The sequence below is a fragment of the Oryctolagus cuniculus genome, chromosome 12, assembly GCF_964237555.1.
Source record: "Oryctolagus cuniculus chromosome 12, mOryCun1.1, whole genome shotgun sequence".
NCBI classification, from domain to species: Eukaryota; Metazoa; Chordata; class Mammalia; order Lagomorpha; family Leporidae; genus Oryctolagus; species Oryctolagus cuniculus.
Genome location: NC_091443.1, coordinates 114259736 through 114279929, shown reverse-complemented (window position 1 = coordinate 114279929; position 20194 = coordinate 114259736). Strand labels below are relative to the sequence as shown.

General features: G+C 51.3%; 1 long non-coding RNA gene across 3 annotated transcripts in view; it reads right to left on the bottom strand.

The window, feature by feature from the left end:
• LOC127489679 (uncharacterized) overlaps positions 1-16769 on the bottom strand; it is a 40084-nt gene extending 23315 nt beyond the window's left edge. The window contains exons 1-2 of one of the 3 annotated variants that reach the window (XR_011381160.1): positions 16683-16769; positions 357-863 (exon numbers count right to left, since the gene is read on the bottom strand). This is a non-coding gene — a long non-coding RNA (uncharacterized lncRNA). Of the gene's footprint in view, positions 1-356; positions 1397-15371; positions 15610-16682 lie in introns of those variants that run through there. The other 2 variants (XR_011381158.1, XR_011381159.1) reach the window with 2 other exon arrangements.
• Between the last annotated feature and the right edge of the window lie 3425 nt (positions 16770-20194).

Here is a 20194-nt window from a genome sequence, read left to right as displayed (position 1 = left end):
GAAAGCAGTAGAAGATGGCCCAAGTCCTTGGGCCCCTGCACCCATGTGGGAGACCTGGAGGAAGCTCCTGGCTCCAGATTAGCTCTGTCCGATGCGGCCATCTGGGGAGTGAACCAACAGATGCAAGACCTCTCTCTCTCTCCCCATCTCAGTCCCTCTGTAACTTTGCCTTTCAAATAAATAAATGAATACTTTAAAAAATTATCCTCACTTAATCATCTGACAAGGTTTATAGGCCGTGTACCACTACACTGTATGCCACATATAGATAGCTATCTGTCAATTTAAAATAAGATAAAATGAATTTAAAATTGATTCTAAAGCTCCTATGAAGATTACAGAAAGCAACAGCTCACCTACTCTTCTCCAGTAACCGCCGGTTGTTGCACAAATTAGAAATCCATTGCACAGCATGGGACAAGGGCAGCTGGAGACTGCAGGGCAGGGGCTGTGGCCACACTGAGGCTGCGCTGTTGCTGAAGTGCTGTGAGGGCTCCCCGGCACAGGCAGACGAGGACAGCTGGAGACTGCAGTGCAGGGGCTGTGGCCACACCAAGGCTGCACTGTTGCTGAAGTGCTGTGAGGGCTCCCCGGCACAGGCAGACGAGGACAGCTGGAGACTGCAGTGCAGGGGCTGTGGCCACACTGAGGCTGCGCTGTTGCTGAAGTGCTGCGAAGGCTCCCCTGTCACAGGCAGAGGAGGACAGCTGGAGACTGCAGGGCAGGGGCTCTGGCCACACTGAGGCTGCGCTGTTGCTGAAGTGCTGCGAAGGCTCTCCTGTCACAGGCAGACAGCCGAGTGATCGGTGTTCTCACGCATTCTTCAGTGACAGAACTTGGCAAACGAGCAACATTCCAATGCCCTTAAAGGTAAAAGTAAAAATGATAGTGTGACTGATTTCTGACACGGCTCATCAGACTTCAGACTTATAGAACTTCCCTTTTCCCATCCGACTTTGAGACTACGTTTTGTGTGTTTGTCAGAAATGATCTGGTATGTGACGTGGAACGTGGCAGTGCCGCTGGAGTGGTGAGGAGAGCTGCAGCAGTGCCCACAGCCGTCTCAGTTGCCAAGGTCTCGTCTTGTGTGAGGCACAGAATCCCCCTGAGAACACGCCTGGAGCTGGCTTGATCACTCCTTTACAATGTGCTTGTGTCATTTGTGTCTTGTTCTTCAAAATTCTATGTCAGCTGGTACTTGAGCAAATCCAAGTTAACACAGTATTTTGGTTTTATCACTTTTTCTTTTTTGTTCCCCACTTTTCTACATTCAGTTTTTTCTTTATTTCTTGCAGTTACTAACATTAAAGAAAAGCCATTTTCTATATTCCCCAATGGCGCATCATATTGGCTGTAATATTAAGGTGAACAAACGATAAGTGATTTTGCAAGATCCCTGAAAAGTCAAGAAGGGGCAGAGTTTTTAGAGATGATCACTAATAAGATAAACACCCACTCAACACAGCATTAACCACCACAGCAATCAGACAACCATTGGTATGGAGGCCAATAAGAGCATCAGTGAAATTCACTGGATCACATTAGGGGCCACAGGGCTCCCACAAATGAGAATGGATGGACAATGGGGGCAGTTCAGCCATCCATTGCTTTTTCTGTGTTTTAAGATTTATTTTTATTTGCAAGTCAGAGCTACAGAGAGAGAGGAAGAGAGACACACAGAGAAATCTTCCATCTGCTGGTTCACTTCCCAGATGATCACAATGGCTGGGCTGGCCTTTTTTTTTTTTTTTTTTCCCTTTCAGGGGAAAACATAAACATTTGTCTTCATTGCACGTGTGTGTGTTTGGTTCTCCATGCCCATGGAGATATTTGGAAAGAAAGGAGGACCGGCCAAAACCATTCAAACCCAAGTTGTGACTGAACATGCATATTTAGTGGGTTGTAGAAGGACCAAACATGCTCAGATGTTGCCCAAGCCAATGCACTTCCAACTAGGGACAGCATATGCACATTTGGGGTTTCAGAGGTTGCTACATGAGTGGCAGGTCCAAACCAGGGATGGCAATGGTGCCTATGTGTTTGTTGGCTTGAAGGCAGCTCAAGAATGAGCAGTCTCTGCCCAAGCCATTCCATATCCAACTGGGAACCGCACTTCTGTGTTTGGTGGCTCACAGACATTCCAAGCATGGGCAGTGGCTGGCCCACACCACTGCTAATACAACAGGGGACCATGACTGTGGGTTTGGTGGCTCAAATGTGGCCCAAGCATCACAGTCACCACCCAAGCCATTGGACACCAACTGGGAACAGCACATGTGCGTTTGGTGACTCACAGGCTGCCTGTGCATGTGTAGTCACCACTCATGCACTGCAAATTGAACTGGGCCCATGCATGCACATTTGCTAACCCACAGGCTCAACCATCGCAAATCTAGCTGGAGGCCAGGCATGCATGTGGTTGCTCACTCGGGACCACAGCATGCAGCCACTGGAGTAATGGAGGCCTGTGTGAGTCAAGTGCTTGTCCCCTCAGAAGCCTCTGCATGCACCTTTGCAAACACCACAGGGGTCTGAACATGCGCATTCGGTGGCTCACAGGGAGTTCATCCACGTGCAGTCACGCAGTCGCCCTCCATGCCATTGCAAATTCAACTGGGGACAGCATATGTGCGTTGTGTGGCTCACAGGCTGCCCATGCATGTGAAGTGCCTGATCGATTCAATGCAAATACAACTGAGAACTACAAATGCATGTTTGGGGGCTCAGAGACCCACACATGTGCAATTGGCAGCCCAAGACATTGCAAATTCAACTGGGGACCAGGCACGCAAGTGCAGTGGCTCACTGGGAACCACAGCATGCAGAGTGACCAGAGTAATGGTGGCCTGTGCAAGTCAAGTGGCTGTCCCCACCAGGAGCCTCTCCCTATGCTTCGCTAATCCAACAGGAGACTGCACATGCACATTTGGTGGCATGGGTAACGATCGGCCGGGGCACCCACAGTGACCCTCCTAACTGCAGCCTACATGCACAGTGGCCACACCCATGAGAGGAAGGTGCATGCATTATTGTAAATCCAACAGGGGACTGCACATGCACATTTGGTGGCATGGGTAACTATGGGGAGCAACTCAGATTAGACTGTTACTGGAATTAAGACTTATTCTATGCATCTGCTCTCCCACAATATGGCGCTGGGAGAGGAGGAAACAGCTTCTACACAGCTGCCTCCAGTTCAACCAATAAACAGCAGGACCTGCTCCTGATTGGAGGAGAGCAGCGTACTTGGCGTGTGGGTAGCAGAGTTGGGATTGGTGGAAGAGGACTATAAAGGAGGAGAGAGACAACATGCACCAGGAACATCCATCTAAAGGGAACACCTGAGCAGCCCCCGAGAGAGCCGGCCGGCAGTGTGCCGCTCCCCTGCGGAAGTGGGGAAAGTGGCAGGGGGAACCGCCCTTCCACGGAGGTGGAAGGGACGGTAGCCAACCCGGGAAGAACCAGCAGCAAACCCGGGGAGGGCCGAGCAGACAAAAGAACAGCGCAGGGTCCTGTGTCGTTCCTCCACGAAGAGGGGGAGCGACATAATGGTGCCGTGACTCGGATAGGAAACCTAGGAGGGAAGAAGCGGGAAGAAGTGGGAAAATACCGGAGAGAGAGACTAGCAAAGAGCCTAGGGGAAAGCCGGACGGAAAAGGTGCCGGAAGAAGCTATCGAAAGCCTAGGCATAGACTCGGATACGGACTGTGGGAAAGAAGTTAGGATTGGACGTTAGGATTGAAAACGAAAGTGAAAGCTGGGAGAAATCTCTAAGGTTGAAACCGAAAGTGAAACCTAGAAGAAACTTAGACTCAGATACGGACTGTGGGGAGAAGCCAGGAGAAATGAGAGGGGAATCTTGTTGGAAGAAAAGTTAGGAAACATACCAGGTAGAGAAAAATGTTAGGGAGGATGAAGCCGCGGGGGCAGGCCGAGGCGGAGACGTAAGCTATGTTGTAATTCATTAAGTCAGCCCGGGGAACAAGGGGCGAAAATCTGGAACCAGAGGCGGAGACGTGGGCCAGGTTGGAATCCGTCAGATTAGCCCGGGGAGCAAAAGACAGAAAGCCAAACTGAAAGGCGGAGACGTGAGCCAGGTTGAATTCGCCAGGTTAGCCCGGGGAACTTAGATTGAATACCGGTGGCGGAAACGTGAGCTAGGCTGTGTGACTCGCGGAAGCCGCCGCGCGCGGGGCACGAACGGGGAGAGCGCACAGGGCGCTAATAGATAGGGAACACGGGGCTGCCGCGGAGGCCGTGGTGCGGGCGCGAAGGGGCGCGGAGACCGCGGAGGCGCGCGAAGCCGGGAAGCCGCCGCAGGGTGGGCGCCGGGAAGCAGCGCAGAGCCGGGAAGCCGCCGCGGGGTGAGGCGCCAAGAAGCAGCCTCGGGGCGGGCGCCGGGAAGCCGCGGGGATAAGAGAAACAGAAGTTTAGAAGTAAAATGAGAGAAATAGGAATGCTGGTAGATAGAAGTAAAATAGGAGAAATAGGAATGCCCGGAGGTAGAGAAATAGAGAAAAATAAGGCCTCCCCACAACACGGCAATGAGAGAGCTTGGATTCGGTCTGCCTGATTAGTAAGACGATAAGCACCTGTGGGCGGCTGCAGGTCACCAAAGACAGGCACGTTATCAACACCAATAAGTCTCCCCACAATACGGCAATGAGAAGGCTTGGATTCGGTTTGCCTGATTGGTAGGGCTTGTAAGCACCTGCAGGCAGTTCTAGCAGAGCAGAGCATGTGCTGCAGGGCACCGAACACAGGCACACATCAGCGCCTAAAAACCTCCTCACAACATGGCTAAGAGAGGACCCGGATTCGGTTTGCCTGATTGGTAGGGCTTGTAAGCACCTGTGGGCAACTCCAGCAAGCAGAGCAGAGTGTGCGCCGCGGGCACCGAAGACAGGCGCGTATCAACGCCAAAAATAAAAAGAAAGGGGGATCTGTGGGGAGCAACTCAGATTAGACTGCTACTGGAATTAAGACTTATTCTATGCATCTGCTCTCCCACAATATGGCGCTGGGAGAGGAGGAAACAGCTTCTACACAGCTGCCTCCAGTTCAACCAATAAACTGTAGGACCTGCTCCTGATTGGAGGAGAGCAGCGTACTTGGCGTGTGGGTAGCAGAGTTGGGATTGGTGGAAGAGGACTATAAAGGAGGAGAGAGACAACATGCACCAGGAACATCCATCTAAAGGGAACACCTGAGCAGCCCCCGAGAGAGCCGGCCGGCGGTGTGCCGCTCCCCCGCGGAAGTGGGGAAAGTGGCAGGGGGAACCGCCCTTCCACGGAGGTGGAAGGGACGGTAGCCAACCCGGGAAGAACCAGCAGCAAACCCGGGGAGGGCCGAGCAGACAAAAGAACAGCGCAGGGTCCTGTGTCGTTCCTCCACGAAGAGGGGGAGCGACAGGTAACGATCGGCCGGGGCACCCACAGTGACAGTCCTAACTGCAGCCTACATGCACAGTGGCCACACCCATGAGAGGAAGGTGCATGCATTATTGTAAATCCAACAGGGGACTGCACATGCACATTTGGTGGCTCACAGGTAGCCCACCCATGTGCAGTGTCCAGCCCAATCCATTGCAAATCCACCTGCGGGCAGACAAATGAGAGCCAGCACATTCAAAGTGGAGATCCCACCTGCAGACTACCCACGAGCCACTGTGAATCCAACTAACTGGGGACTATACATGCCCATTTGGCTGCTCACAGGTGACCCAGCATGCACAGTGATCAGCCTAATGGCAGACTGTACATGTGCAGTGGCCGTCCTCACCACAGGCCCCTGCATGAAACCTAGCAAATCCAACTGGGAAACACGCATGCTCAGTTGGTGGCTCCCCCGGGAACCAAGCATACACAGTGACCAGCCTAACAGCAACCTGCACATGAGAAGGGGCCATCCCCACTAGAAGACCTTACAAGGCGCAGTGCAAATCCAACAGGAGATTGCACATATGCATCTGGTGACTCTCAGGCAGCCCACGCATGTGTAGTCGACACCAAGCCATTGCAAATCCAGCTGGGGACTGAGCATGCACTTTTGGTGGCTCATATGTGGCCCAAGAATGTGCACTGACATTCCTAACTGTGGCCAGCACATGCCCAGTAGCTGGCCCCGCCAGAGCGAGGCCCACACATAACTGGAAATCCAACTGGGGACTGCGCATGTGTGTGGCTCACAGGCAGCCAAAGGACAAGCAGTCGCCACCAACGGCCTGCAAATCCAACTGGGGACAGCACATGTGTGTCTGGGGACTCAAAGGCTGCCACACATACGCAGTGGGCAGCCCAAGCCATTGCAAACCCAACTGGTGACCATGCACGTGCATCTGTTTTCTCACAGACTGCCCACACATTAGCAGTGACCGGCTGAAGCCACTGCAAACCCCACTGGGGATGCTGCATGCAGATTTCATTGCTCACACACTGCCCATGCACGTGCAGTGGCTGCCCAAGGCACTGCAGATCCAACAGGGGACCTCCCATGCGAGTTTGGTGGCTCAGATAGGCCTGAGCATGCACAGTCACCACCCATTTGCCACTACAAATACAACCAGGGCAAACCCAGTGACAGTCAGCTCATTCAAAGCACCTATCCCCATGCGTAGACTCTGTGTGAGTCATTATAAATCCAACTGGAGGACCAGACATGAACACTGGATGTCTCTCAGGTGACCCACGCCTGCAGTGACCAGCATAATGGCAGCATGCAGGTGTGCAGTGGCCATCCCCAACAGAGGACCCTGTGGGAGCCATTGCAAATCCAACTGGAGGACCAGACATGAACACTGGATGTCTCTCAGGTGACCCACGCCTGCAGTGACCAGCATAATGGCAGCATGCAGGTGTGCAGTGACCATCCTCAACACAGGACCCCGTGTGAGCCATTGCAATTCCAACTGGGGACAGCACGTGTGCATTTAGTGGCCAACCAGCAGCCTGCACTTGTGGAGTAACACTCCTAATTGCAGCTCGCACATGCCCATTAGTTGTTCCCAACAGAGGAACGCACAGGCATCATTGCATGTCCAACTGGGGACCTTAACTCTAACCCCAACTCTAACATCCTGACCCTCTACCCAACCCCAACCCCTAACCTGAATCTTAAAACCTAACAGTAAACCATAACCCTAACCTTAACCTCCAACCTCTAACCCCTAATCCTAATCCCAATCCTAATCTTGAACCCCACCTCTCATCCTAACACAAACCCTAAACCCTGCCTCTAAAACCCTAAACCCCAAACTGTATATCCTAATCCTAACCTTCACCCTAAACCATGACACTCCACCTCTAACCCTAATCTTAATCTTGACCTCACACATAACCTCCAATTCTATTTTTTCCTTGATGCTACTTTCTAGCTCTTAAAATCAACCTGAGTGCTGGCACTGTGGCATAGTAGGTTAAGCATCCGCCTGCAGTGCCAGCATTCCATATGGGCACTGGTTTGAGACCCAGCTCCTACCCTTCCAAAACAGCTCCCTGCTAATGGGCCTGAGAAAAGAGCAGAAGATGGTTCAAGTCCTTGGGCCCCTGCACCCACATAGGAGACCTTGAAATAAGCTCCTGGCTCCTGGCTCCTGGCTCCAGATCGGCCCAGCTCCAGCCATTGCAGACATTTGGGGAGTGAACCAGTGGATAGGAGACCTCTCTCTCTGCCTGTAACTCTGCCTCTTGGAGCAAATAAATAAATTTGTAAAAAAAAATCAATCTGTTCACCATGACACTGTGAAACTCAAATCCCTATTGCTTGTGTGATAAATTCAACACAAAATCAAGCCCATCCCCCACATTACAACCTCAATCACCTGACATCACATGACAGAAAACTAGGAAAACTGTTATAAATGCACATCCAAAAACCTTCCACAACAAACTTAAAGCAATAGCACATTAAAGCATTACATGCTAGATTAAGGTATCTTTCAGAAAATCAAGGTTGAACAACAAAACACTCATCCGTGTGAAACATCACATTCACAGAATGAAAAGCACCACCTGATCATTCCACCAGATGCAGAAACAGCTTCAATAAATCCACAACCACGTAGTGATGTTTAAAAATGCCCATTGATCAGATAAAGAAGGGAACTTCCAGGCCTGGCATTGGGTGCTGCAGGTTCAGCTGAGGCTTGCCATGCCCGTACCCATATGGGGGTGCTGCTTTGATTCCCAACCTTTCCACACGTGTGACCCAGCTTCCTGATAATGTTCCTGGGAGGCAATGGGTGAGGGCTCACGTATTTGGGTTCCTACCACTTACAGTGGGAGACCCAGATGGAGTTCCAGACTCCAGGCTTCAACCTGGCAGCGTCCTGGCTGTTGTGGCCATTTGGGGGAATGGTTCAGGGTAGGCAAAACCTCTCTCTCTCTCTCTCCCTCTCCCTCCTTCCCACCCTCTCTTTCACTCTCCCTTTCAATCGAAGACATAAATCTTTTAAAAAGAGAGTGAATTCTGGAGAGAATTTCAACAGGACAGAGTGTTTGGGCAAACCACAGAGCAAATATCACACTCGATGATCTTCCCTGAAAGCTGTAGGCCTGAGCTGAGGGGCAGAGCAGGGACACCCACGTCCCCTGTGTGTTCAACACCACACTGCATGTTCTCTGCAGAGCAATGAGGCGACAGGAAGAAATATCACACTAGGAATACATAACACAGCATCAGAGCTGGTAAAAACCCACCCAGGGAAGTGAACACCACAGCCCCAACACACAAAGACCCACTCTACACCAGGAATGAGCAATCAGGAAAGTAAATTTTAAAACTGAATCTTAAACGATGTCAACCCCAATAACATGATGGAGAATAAATCTGATGTTGGGGCAAGACTCACTCCCTGAAGATTATAAGTTATTACCGAATGATATTAAAGAAAACCAAAATAAATCCTATATGGGCGCCAGGTACTAGTCCCAGTTGGGGCGCCAGGAACTAGTCCCATCCCAGTTGCTCCTCTTCCAGTCCAGCTCTCTGCTGTGGCCTGGGAAGGCAGTGGAGGATGGCCCAAGTGCTTGGGCCCCTGCACCTGCATGGGAGACCAGGAGAAGCACCTGGCTCCTGGCTTCAGATCGGCACAGCGCCAGCTGTAGCAGCCATTCGGGGAGTGAACCAAGGGAAGGAAGACCTTTCGTTCTGTCTCTCTCTCTCACTCACTGTCTATAACTCTACCTGTCAAATAAATAAATAGAAAAATTTTTTAAATAAATAAATGTGAAGACACATCAACCCCACCTAACAGAACACTTAAAACTGATTGCGGTCCCACAAAGCAAAGCAAGCTGCAGGTTCAACGCGATTCTTTCACAACCTCTAAGATCCGGGCCACACATGGGGAAAATCACCCTAACATCCACAGGGAACTTCCAGGGTCAAAGCACCCTGCAGAAACACACTAAGGAGATTCACACTTCTCGCTTTCGAATCTTAATACAAAGCAATGATACTCAAAGTGTGATGCAGGCAGACTGGACCCACACTGGAGGAGGAAACGCCTGCGAGAGAACGGGCGCCACAGGGCGCGGCACAGGAGCTCCGCGCGCTCTCCGCAGCGCCTGGGCGCCCCCTGGCGGCAGTCCCCCTGATCCCGCAATTCACGGCTCTGGCCATTCCAAGCCCTGACTGGAGGGAAATTCAGCTGGAGACAGAGCCCACCGCCCTGGCCATGACAGGAATGGATGGAGATAAGGAGTCAAAGTTCAGCGTCATACATAAAAGTCATTTGCTTTGGTCTACATCGGTAATGATGTATAAGAAAAATTGAAATTTGAAAACTGCAATATGAAAATTTTAAAAAGTAATACCTTCAACAATTCCACTGCATAAAATGGAGGTCCGTAAAGCAAAAAAATCTTTAAAAAGTATAAACATGTATTAAGAAAACCTTGACATGCTGTTTGAAGAAACCAAATGAAATACAGATCAAGGCAAATATTCATTATTCATTATTCAACTCAATGTTGTTAAGAAGAAAATTCCTTTTAAATTTTTAAAAGATTTATTTATTATTTATTTGAAAGGCAGAGTTACAGAGAGATCTTCCATCTGTGGGTTGACTCCCCAAATGGCTTCAACAGCCAAAGCTGGGCCAGGCCAAATCCAGGAGCCAGGGGCTTCTTCCAGGTCTCCCAGATGGGTGCAAGAGCCCAAGCACTTGAGCCATCTTCCACTGCTTTCCCAGGTGCATTAGCAGGGAGTGAAGCAGCTGGGCCTCACATTGGTGCCCACAGGAGATGCCAGTGTAGCAGGCGGCAGCTTTACCTGCTACATCACAATGCCGGCCCTGAAAATTCTTTCAACTTTGACACAGAAACTAAATGAAACCACAGATTCCCAGGAAACTGCATCAAATTCCAGAACAGATGACATCAGCTTGAAGAAGTCCAGCTGTTAAAAACTAGCACATCTGGGCTGGCACCGCGGCTCACTAGGTTAATCCTCCGCCTTGCGGCACCGGCACACCAGGTTCTAGTCCCGGTCAGGGCGCCAGATTCTGTCCCGGTTGACCCTCTTCCAGGCCAGCTCTCTGCTGTGGCCCAGGAGTGCAGTGGAGGATGGCCCAAGTGCTTGGGCCCTGTACCCGCATGGGAGACCAGGAGAAGCACCTGGCTCCTGCCATCAGATCAGCGTGGTGTGCTGGCCGCAGCGCGCCGGCCGTGGCGGCCATTGGAGGGTGAACCAACGGCAAAAGGAAGACCTTTCTCTCTGTCTCTCTCTCTCACTGTCCACTCTGCCTGTCAAAAAAGAAAAAAAAAAAAACTAGCACATCTGGATCCCTGGATCCCAATGGTTAACATGGAGCCATGGTGATGGCGTGAATGAGACGCTAGTGATGGAGTGGATTGTGGTGGAATGAGAAAGCCATGCCAAGATGGCCGCTGGCAAGCGAGCGTCAGTTACTCGGGAATGGCTTTGAAACCCATCTGGCAACAGAGTCTGCCTGGCAACAGGCTGTGATTGGATGGCTTTGGAAACTGCCTGGCAACAGAATGTGATTGGTTGGGGCATAGACCTCCCCATAGACTGCCCCTTGACCAGATTAGCTGGTCTTGGCTATATAAGCTGTTGTACTAACTGAAATAAATGAGTCTGCGGGCTGCTTGCCTCAAGCCTGCTTTCACCCGACTTCTGGGGTCTGTGTGGTGACTCTGCGCCTCTTGCCCCCACCATGCTCCTCATCTCAGAAACTAATCCACTGCAACATTGTTGAGAAATCAACTGCAGCATTGGACAGATGGGTAAGTAGAGGTGAATGCAGGGCCCCAGACAGACCAGGGAAAAAGCAGCCAACTGTCAACAGGACAAGGCAATTCAACAGAAAAGGAATGTCTACTCCACAGCTGGTGAAGGGACAGCTGGAAACCATGTGGGAAAAACAGACACACACCTTAGAACATTCAACAATTCACTCAAAGTGAACCATGTGCGTATATTTAAAATGTGACCATAAAAATCCTAGAATAAAACGAATATGTACATGTATTTCATGATAAGTTTCTAAGTGCAAGCCTAAAAACCAACCCATGGGAGAAAATAACTGACAATGCAGACTTTGTTAGAACTAAAACTCTGCTCTGTGGGGGTGGATGTTGTGGCTCCATGGGTTAGGTCACCACGTGGGATGCCGGAATTCCTGTCCAAGTGCCTGGTTCAGGTCACAGCTACTCCACGCTTCCAATCCAGATTCCTGCTAAGGCACCTGAGAGGCAGAAGGTGCCCAAGTGCTTGGGTCCCTGTCACCCAAGTGGGAGACCTGGGTGGAGTTTCTGGTTCCTGGCTTCAACCTGGCCCAGTCCCAACTGTTGCAGGCATTTGGGGAGTGAATCAGCAGATGGAAAATCTCTCTCTCTGCCCAGCTATGTGTGTCAGTCTGCCTTTCAAATAAATATATCTTTTAAAACTTGTATTTTTTTAAAGGTTTAACAGGACCTGTTCCTGAATACACGGCTCTCTTGCTCTCTCTCTTGATCTTTCTCTTCTACGCTTTCCTTCTCTCTCTTTTTCCCTCTTCACCTCTTCCCTCCAGTCTGTCGGGTTTCCCCACCAATCAATCCTTTCCCTTACTCTGGCGTTTGGTGTTTTGTGGCGGCCATGTAGTAAACCACTGCACCACAATGCCAGCCCTGCTTAACTGTATTTTCTTTTTTTTTTTTTTTTAAAGATTTTTTATTTAGTTAGTTGAGAGGTAGAGTTACAGACAGTGAGAGGGAGAGACAGAGAGAAAGATCTTCCGTCTGCTGGTTCACTCCCCAATTGGCCGCAATGGCCGGAGCTGTGCCGATCCAAAGCCAGGAGCCAGGAGCTTCCTCCAGGTCTCCCATGCGGGTGCAGGGGCCCAAGGATTTGGGCCATCTTCTACTGTTTTCCCAGGCCACAGCAGAGAGCTGGATGGGAAGAGGAGCAGCCGGGACTCGAACTGCCGCCCACATGGGTGCCAACACCACAGGTGGAGGATTAACCTACTGCGCCACAGCGCTGGCCCCTAAAACTTCTATTTTGAAAAATACTATAAAGCAAACAAGAGGACAAGCCACAGACTGGGAGACATCACTAAAACAGGCATACCTTGAAAAATAGTGTGCAAAACACAAGAAGATGTAAAAATCAACAACGAGAAAGCAAACAACCAAATTACAAATGAGGAAGACCTAACAGACACCTCACCACAGAGGACGTGCAGGTGTCAAACAAGCATGCAAAATAAGGCTCAACGTCACCTTCCTTGAGGAAAAAAAAAAAAGTCACACGACAACATAGCCCTGCGCCCTGATGCATCAACTGCCGTGAAGGGTGTGGAACAGGGGCTCACACTAGCTCACCGCTCTGGAAAGCAGCCTGGCGGCTCTCCAAAGCTAAACATGGTCTCAACAGATGATCCAACACTCATGTTAGAGGGGCCAGCACTGTGGCACAGTGGGTTAAAGCCCTGGCCTGAAGCACCGGCATCCCATACGGGCACCGGTTCTAGTCCTGGCAGTTCTACTCGTAACAGCCAAATCCTTGAAGCTGTCAGTGGTCCCTCCAATGCATGGGTGACAAGTGCACAGTGCTTCCCTGAGGAGTCAACGAGCAAACAGACGCTCTCTGTGTCTGTCCCTGTGCCACTCAAATAAACACATGTTTAACAAACATCACACACCACCCACGCCTCCTTCCCAGAGTTAACTGGGTGGGGGAGTTTGGCCGGAGCGGAGTGGGCGGGAAAACAGCAGCAATGGAAAATCCCCCCTTCAGAAAGCTCCATTGCACGGAAGTTGACAGGGGCTCAGCTCCCCAGCCTATCCCTGCCCAAGGGGACAGGCCACCCTGCTCTGACCACACAGCCCAAGGGGACAAGCCATCCTGCTCTGACCACACCACCCAAGGGCACAGGCCATCCTGCTCTGACCGCATGCGCAGTTCTCACACTGCTTCCTCCAGGACAGGGAAACTTGGCCAAATCATTCAAATCTGCAAGGGGCCAGCAAGCCCTCTGTGCCTCTCAGGAGACCCTCAGGGAACGCTGGGGCTGCCATCTCTATTCCGGTTAAAGCCCTGTAACTCACTGAGCTACACATGAACAAAACACACCTCCCCTCCCGGAGAAACTGGCTCGGCCCAAGGAGCACCTGGCAGAGGCCACCGTGTGGGACACAGGTGACAAGAACCACCCAGTCATGCTCTCTACCACACAGTGGGAGATGCTGTAGGCACCTGACACAGACACTGGAAGATTCTCCTCCATGAGCCCCATAGGTGTAGGGAGCATCCTGCAGAGGCCACCGTGTGGGACACCAGGTGACAAGAACCATCCAGTCAAGCTCTCTACCACACAGCGGGAGATGTAGGCACCTGACACAGACACTGACAGGTTCTCCTCTGCGAGCCCCACAGGTGTAGGGTATTAGGAGGGGCTGCGCTAGACATGGAGCAGTGTCACGCATTAGGTCAGAGAGGGCAGCAGGGCAGATCATGGAGATGCAGCCAGGGAGCACAAGAGGGAATGGAAACACTGATGGAGGCACAGGCCTGGGGTGTGAGGGCGAGCAGAGGCCACAGCCAGGACGGTCGCTCTAGACAGCACGGGTGGTCGCTACACGGGTCAACCCCTGCCCAGCCTGGGACTGACTCCTAGGTGTGCAGATGACACATGCACAGGGCCAGCCTCACCCACAATCGCCCCGAGTGAGAACCAAACGCCCACCCCTGGGGACTGGACAAGCAAACTGCAGTTATCCACATCACGGGGTTCGCTGAGCAATAGAGAGCCATGGGGCACCAGCGACAGGGACGGAGTATATGACAGCAGCGTCTCCAACACGGGCTGAGGGCGGAGGGGTGAGGAGCACAGGACGCTCGGTCCAGCGGTGCTGTGGTGTAGCTGGCAGAGCCCCAGCCTGCAATGCCGGCATCCCATGTGGGCGCCGGCTTGAGTGCCGGCTGCTGCACTTCCGACCCAGCTCCCTAATAGCCTGGGAAAGCAGAAGATGGCCCAGATACTTGGGCCCCTGCACACACGTGGGGTACACAGAGGAAGCCCCTGGCTCCTGGCTTCGGATCAGCCCAGTTCCGGCCATTGCAGCCATTTGAGGCATGAACCAGCAAATGAAGGGCTTTGCTCTCTCTATGAAACTCTGACTTTCAAATAAATACATCAATTTAAAAAAAAAAAAAATTAAGCCTCTCTCGCACCAGGTGCTCCCAGGTAAGTTTACAAGCCTGGAGTGGGGGTGCAGGGCAGCTGCTGTTTCCTCTCATTTTATGTCTCCTCGCAGTCTTACTTTTCTGTCACGGGCTTTTCTTTCTTTCCTTGTTGGCAAATTAAAATAAGAATTAATTAGGATGTTTGTGGGACCAGTGGCTGCTTCAGCTGGACTGGCTCTGAGCCTAACCAAACAGTGCAGATTCCAGCAGGAAATGCGGCCCCTCCCCACAATTCCAACCCCACCCCTCCAAGACCCTAAAATCATCTTCAGTCCAAAGAGAACCCACCCGTAGAGCTGCAAGCACCTAGGGTGGCCAGGGGTGCGCCCACAGCGCCATCTGAAGGGCGCACCATGAAGTTCACCTCCCATCAGGGACCAGCTGCCGGCTCTAGAAACTCCTGGAGGTTCCCAGGGCAACAGCCAGGGTTCATGGGAAGCCGGACAAGGATCTAGGACAGAGTGCAGAGATCAAGGCCTGAGCACATGGGACAGGAGAGCAGGAGCGTGGGGAAGCCCCTCCAGGGCAGAAGACACCCCAGCTCAGGGCAGCGGAGTCTGGAAGGAGAACGTGGGTTCCACCTGGACTTAAACACTCAGGGCTCCTTCGGCCAGAGGGCCCCGCGGCCACCATGCCTTAGAACATTTCATCTCCCAGAGGGCCACGCGGAAGCCTACCTTAGAGGACTCCATTTCTCAGAAGACCCCGTGGGCGCCCTGCCTTAGAACAGTCCATCTTCCAGAGGGCCCCCCCGGATGTCCTGACCCAGGGGACTCCATCTCCCAGAGGGCCCCGCGGCCGCCCTGCCTTAGAACATTCCATCTCCCAGAGAGCCCCGCAGGCGGGTCACGCCTTGGGGGACTCCATTTCCCAGAGGGCCCCGTGGGTGTCCCATCTTGGAGGACTCCATTTCCCAGAGGGCCATACGGAATTCCTGGCTTAGAGAACTCCATTTCCCAGAGGTCCATGCGGAAGTCCTGCCTTAGAGGACTCCATCTCCCAGAAGGCCACGCGGGCAGCCTAGCGCGCCGGCCAAAGCCAAGCAGCGGCGATAAGGGCCCGGAGCCCCGCAGGTCCCCCGGCCCACCCCCAGGGGACACCACCCTGACCCCGCCAGGCTCCCTCTTATCCCGCGGCACAGGCGCCGCTCGGCCCAGCCCGGCTCCAGCCCTGAGCTGTCCCCGCGGCTGCGTGGACAGTTGCCGAGGTCGGGGTCGCACGCTCCGACGCGCCGCCGCCCACACCCCTGCTCCCGCCGGCGTGGAGTCGGGGCTGTCCGCGGCGCAGGCTAGAGCGGACACGGTGCGCGGACCAGAAGGAACGCACGGCCCAGCTCAGAAACGCGGCCACCACGGAGGGTTTGTGAGGGGCTCCTTGGGACTCGCGTCGCCAGATCGGGGGCGGCCCCCCACGGCGGCCCTCTGCCGCGTCGCAGGGGTGCCACGTCCGGCCGGCGACAGGGACCAGGACGCGGCCTTGGGCTCGGGGTGCTGCCTGGCACCTCCCTCGCTGACGCCCTGAGGCGGCGTGGCCGCTTGGCACGGCCCTCGCGTGTCCTCAGAACTCCCCGGGCCGCGAAGCTAGAGACCCAGCCCAACCCCGGGGCACCACTCGCGTCTCTTCCTAAAACTGACACACGGGGCATCCTGAATGCAGGGACCAGAGGACATCGCTGTGCGGGGGACGCAGAAAACTAACCCGAGTCCTCACGCTGAGATTCCAAAGGCGAAATACACAATTCTAGAAAACGCAGAATCTATGTGGTCCTGGGTCAGTCATGAACCTAATTCCAAAATTTATTTCGCAAGAGAGAAGCTGCTAAAATGGACTTCATAAAATTGAATTTTCTACCCTGTGACAGACCCGTGAGGACAGAACCAGGCACAGAATGGGAGCAGAGCTGAGGAGAACGTGTCGGGACAGGCATGGATGGGTGAGGACGAGAACGTGTCAGGGCAGGCACGCAGTCCAGTGGTCGGGATGCTCACCCTCCTCCTCCCGGGATGCCTCCGGTCATCGGGCTCTGGCACCCACGTGGGAGAATTGGCCTGCGCTCCTTCCCGGCCGGATTCAGCCCCGTCTGCGGAGTGAGTGAGCAGATGGGAGCTCTCTGTGGTGTGTGTGTGTGTGTGTGTGTGTGTGTGTCTCTCTCTCTCTCACACACACACACACACACACAGATCCCAGTTCTGCCTCTGAGCCGGCTTCCTGCTAAAGTGGATCCCGAGTCCCTGCTATACTCGTGGGACACCCAGCGTGAGTTCAAGGCTCCTGGCTTTAGCTTGGCCAAGCCCCGGCTGCTGCATACATTTTGACAGTGAACTACCAGATGGAAACTCCCCCCACTATGCCTTTTAACACATAAATTTAAAACATAAATATATATTTAAAAGAATTTATTTTTCAAATTACACAAATGACTCCTAATGGTAGAGCTAGAAACGTGCCTTGGAATTCCAAATCCCTTTAAAGTGGCATGTACGAATGCCATCTTACTAGTCAAAGTGATCAGTTTAAGTTCATAATTGATCATAATGATATGATTAAGTGTCAAAAAGATCACAAAATAAGACTAGTGTCTGCTAATAATAACATAGAATTAAAAAGGAGAGAATGATCCAACATGGGAAGCAGGTTACACAGCAGACTCATAGTATGGCGGATGTCCTAAACAGCACTCTGTCCTCACAATCAGCCCTTAAGGAATTTGAATCTGGCTAAAAAGCCCATGAGAGTATTTCAGGCATGGAAAGCCAAGACATTGTGGGGGAAAAAAAAAATGACCTAAATGAAAGATCTCTGTGAGTGAGATCCCAGCGGAAAGAACGGGCCATCAAAGAAGGAGGTACCTTTCTCTGAAGGGAGAAGAGAACTTCCACTTTGACTATGGCTTTCTTCCAGGTCTCCCACATGGGTGCAGGAGCCCAAGGACTTGAGCCACCTTCCACTGTTTTCCCAGGTAGATTAGCAGGAACTGGATTAGAAGTGAAGCAGGGGCCAACACTGTGGCATAGCGGGTAAAGCCATCACCTGCAGTGCCAGCATCCCTTATGGATGCCAGTTCAAATCCCGGCTGTTCCACCTCCAATCCAGCTCTCTGCTACAGCCTAGGGAAGCAGTGGAAGACGGCCCAAGTGCCTGGGCCCTTGCACCCACGTGGGAGACCCAGAAGAAGCTCCTGGCTTCAGATCCGCCAGCTCCAGCTGTTGTGGCCATCTGGGGAGTGAACCCGCAAATGGAAGACCTCTCTCTCTTTCTCTCTCTTCCTCTTTTTAACTCTACCTTTCAAATAAATAAATAAATCTTTAAAAAAAAATAGTAAAGCAGCTTGGACTCAAGACGGCGCCCATATGGGATGCTGGCATCACAGGCAGCAGCTTTACCTGCTACAGCAAAGCCAGCCCCACGCTCCGTGAACTTTATGAAGACCTCTGGTATCTAATGATAGTTGTCTATGTGACCTAATTATGACTAAATTGAATAATGCTTAATTCACAGACTTTAAGCTTTAGAAAAAGAGGCTGGGAAATGGTGACAGTAGTCTAAGTATTCACTGCATTTGGTAAAGTAGAACAAGAAAATCTGAACTAATGAAAAACAAAAGAAAGTTGGTTTGCAAACAAGAAAAAGGGAAAAATACCTAGAAGTTAAGACACTGAAGTGCTTGGGCTTGATTCCAACCACTGGCTCCTGACTCCGGCTTCCTGCTAACAGGCCCTGGTGGGGCCAGTAATGGTTCCTGCCACCCATATCGAAGACCTGGATTGAGGTCCCAAGACATAGATCTGGTACTGGCCCATCCTGGCTGCTGCAGCCATTTGTGGGATCAATCAGCAGATGGGAATCCTCTGTCACCTCACAAAAAAAAAGAAAAGAGATGAGAAATTTGAGATCATACAGTTTGGAAAACTCGAAGCATTTTTTAATTTAAGGTTGACAAGGTTGCATCTCCCAGCTCTTACAGAAAAATACACACTAATAAATAATTTGAGAATCAAGAACAAAACACTCGGGGCTGGCACTGTGGTACAGCAGGTAAAGCCGCAGCCTGCAGTGTCAGCATCCCATATGGGCACAGGTTCAAATCCTGGCTGCTCCACTCCTGATCCAGCTCTCTGCTGTGGCCTGGGAAAGCAGTAGAAGATGGCCCCTGCACCCACATGGGAAGACCCAGAGGAAGCTCCTGGCTCCTGGCTTCAGATCAGCTCAGCTCCAGCCATTGCAGCCAACTGGGGAGTGAACCTGCGGATGGAAGACCTCTCTCTCTCTGCCTCTCCTTCTCTTTCTGTGTAACTCTGACTTTCAAATAAATAAATAAATATTTTTAAAAAAAGAAAAAAACATTCAGCCCCATGGTAATTTACTCAAAAGTTGTAATCATGAAAACCACTCTTAAAATCTGTGAATGAATGCAGTTGGCCCCAGTAGATTATTTCAATTGCCTGAAATGGCCCAGAGGAAAGATGAAGAGTGCTGAGGTATTCCTAACATAGCATATAAAAACACGTTTAAAAATGGGAGAAAACCTGGGGTCTCAAAACTTTGAGAGCTAGCAGGAATCAAAAAGCTGTTAATTCCTGGGTGGGTACCTGGTACAGTGGTCACACCGGCTCTGGGGATGGCCACATCCCACACTGGAGTGCCCACTCCTGATTCCAGCTTCATGCTAATGCATATATGAGAGTCAACAGTGATGGCACAAGTACCTGGGTCCCTGCCACTCATATGGGAGACCCAGACTGGGTTCCCAGCTCCTGGTTTCAGCCTGGCCCAGACCTAGCTGTTGTGAGTATTTGAGGGGTGAACCAGCAGATAAGGGATTTCTTCCTCACCCCCCAAAAATAAATAACATGTTTTTAAAAAGATCTAATTCAAGGTACCTTTTTAATGGTTATACCATCAAAAAAAAAAAAAAAAAAAAAAGACCTAAAAAGTGATGATGGTTTAAGATGTAGAGACTGTACTGTGGAAGACAGTATGGAGATACCTCAGAAAGCTGAATACAGACCTACCATATAACCCAGCCATCCCACTCCTGGGAATCTATCCAAAGGAAATGAAATCAGCATATGAAAATGTTATCTGTACCCCCATGTTCACTGCAGCACAATTCACAATAGCTAAGATATGGAATCAACCCAGATGTCCATCAACTGAAGACTGCATAAAGAAATTATGGTATATATACAGTATGGAATACTACACAGGGATAATGTTATTTGCAACAAAATGGATGCAACTGGAAACCATTATATTTAGTGAAATAAGCCAGCCACAAAGGACAAATACCATACAGTCTCTGATCTGTGGTAACTAATAGAGTACTTAAAATGTAATCTAGGCAGCCATTGGAGGGTGAACCAACGGCAAAACAGAAGACCTTTCTGTCTCTCTCTCTCTCACTGTCCACTCTGCCTGTCAAAAAAAATAAAAATAAAAAATAAAAATAAAAAAATGTAATCTATAGGAACGAAACTGACACTTTGAGATGCGATGATTT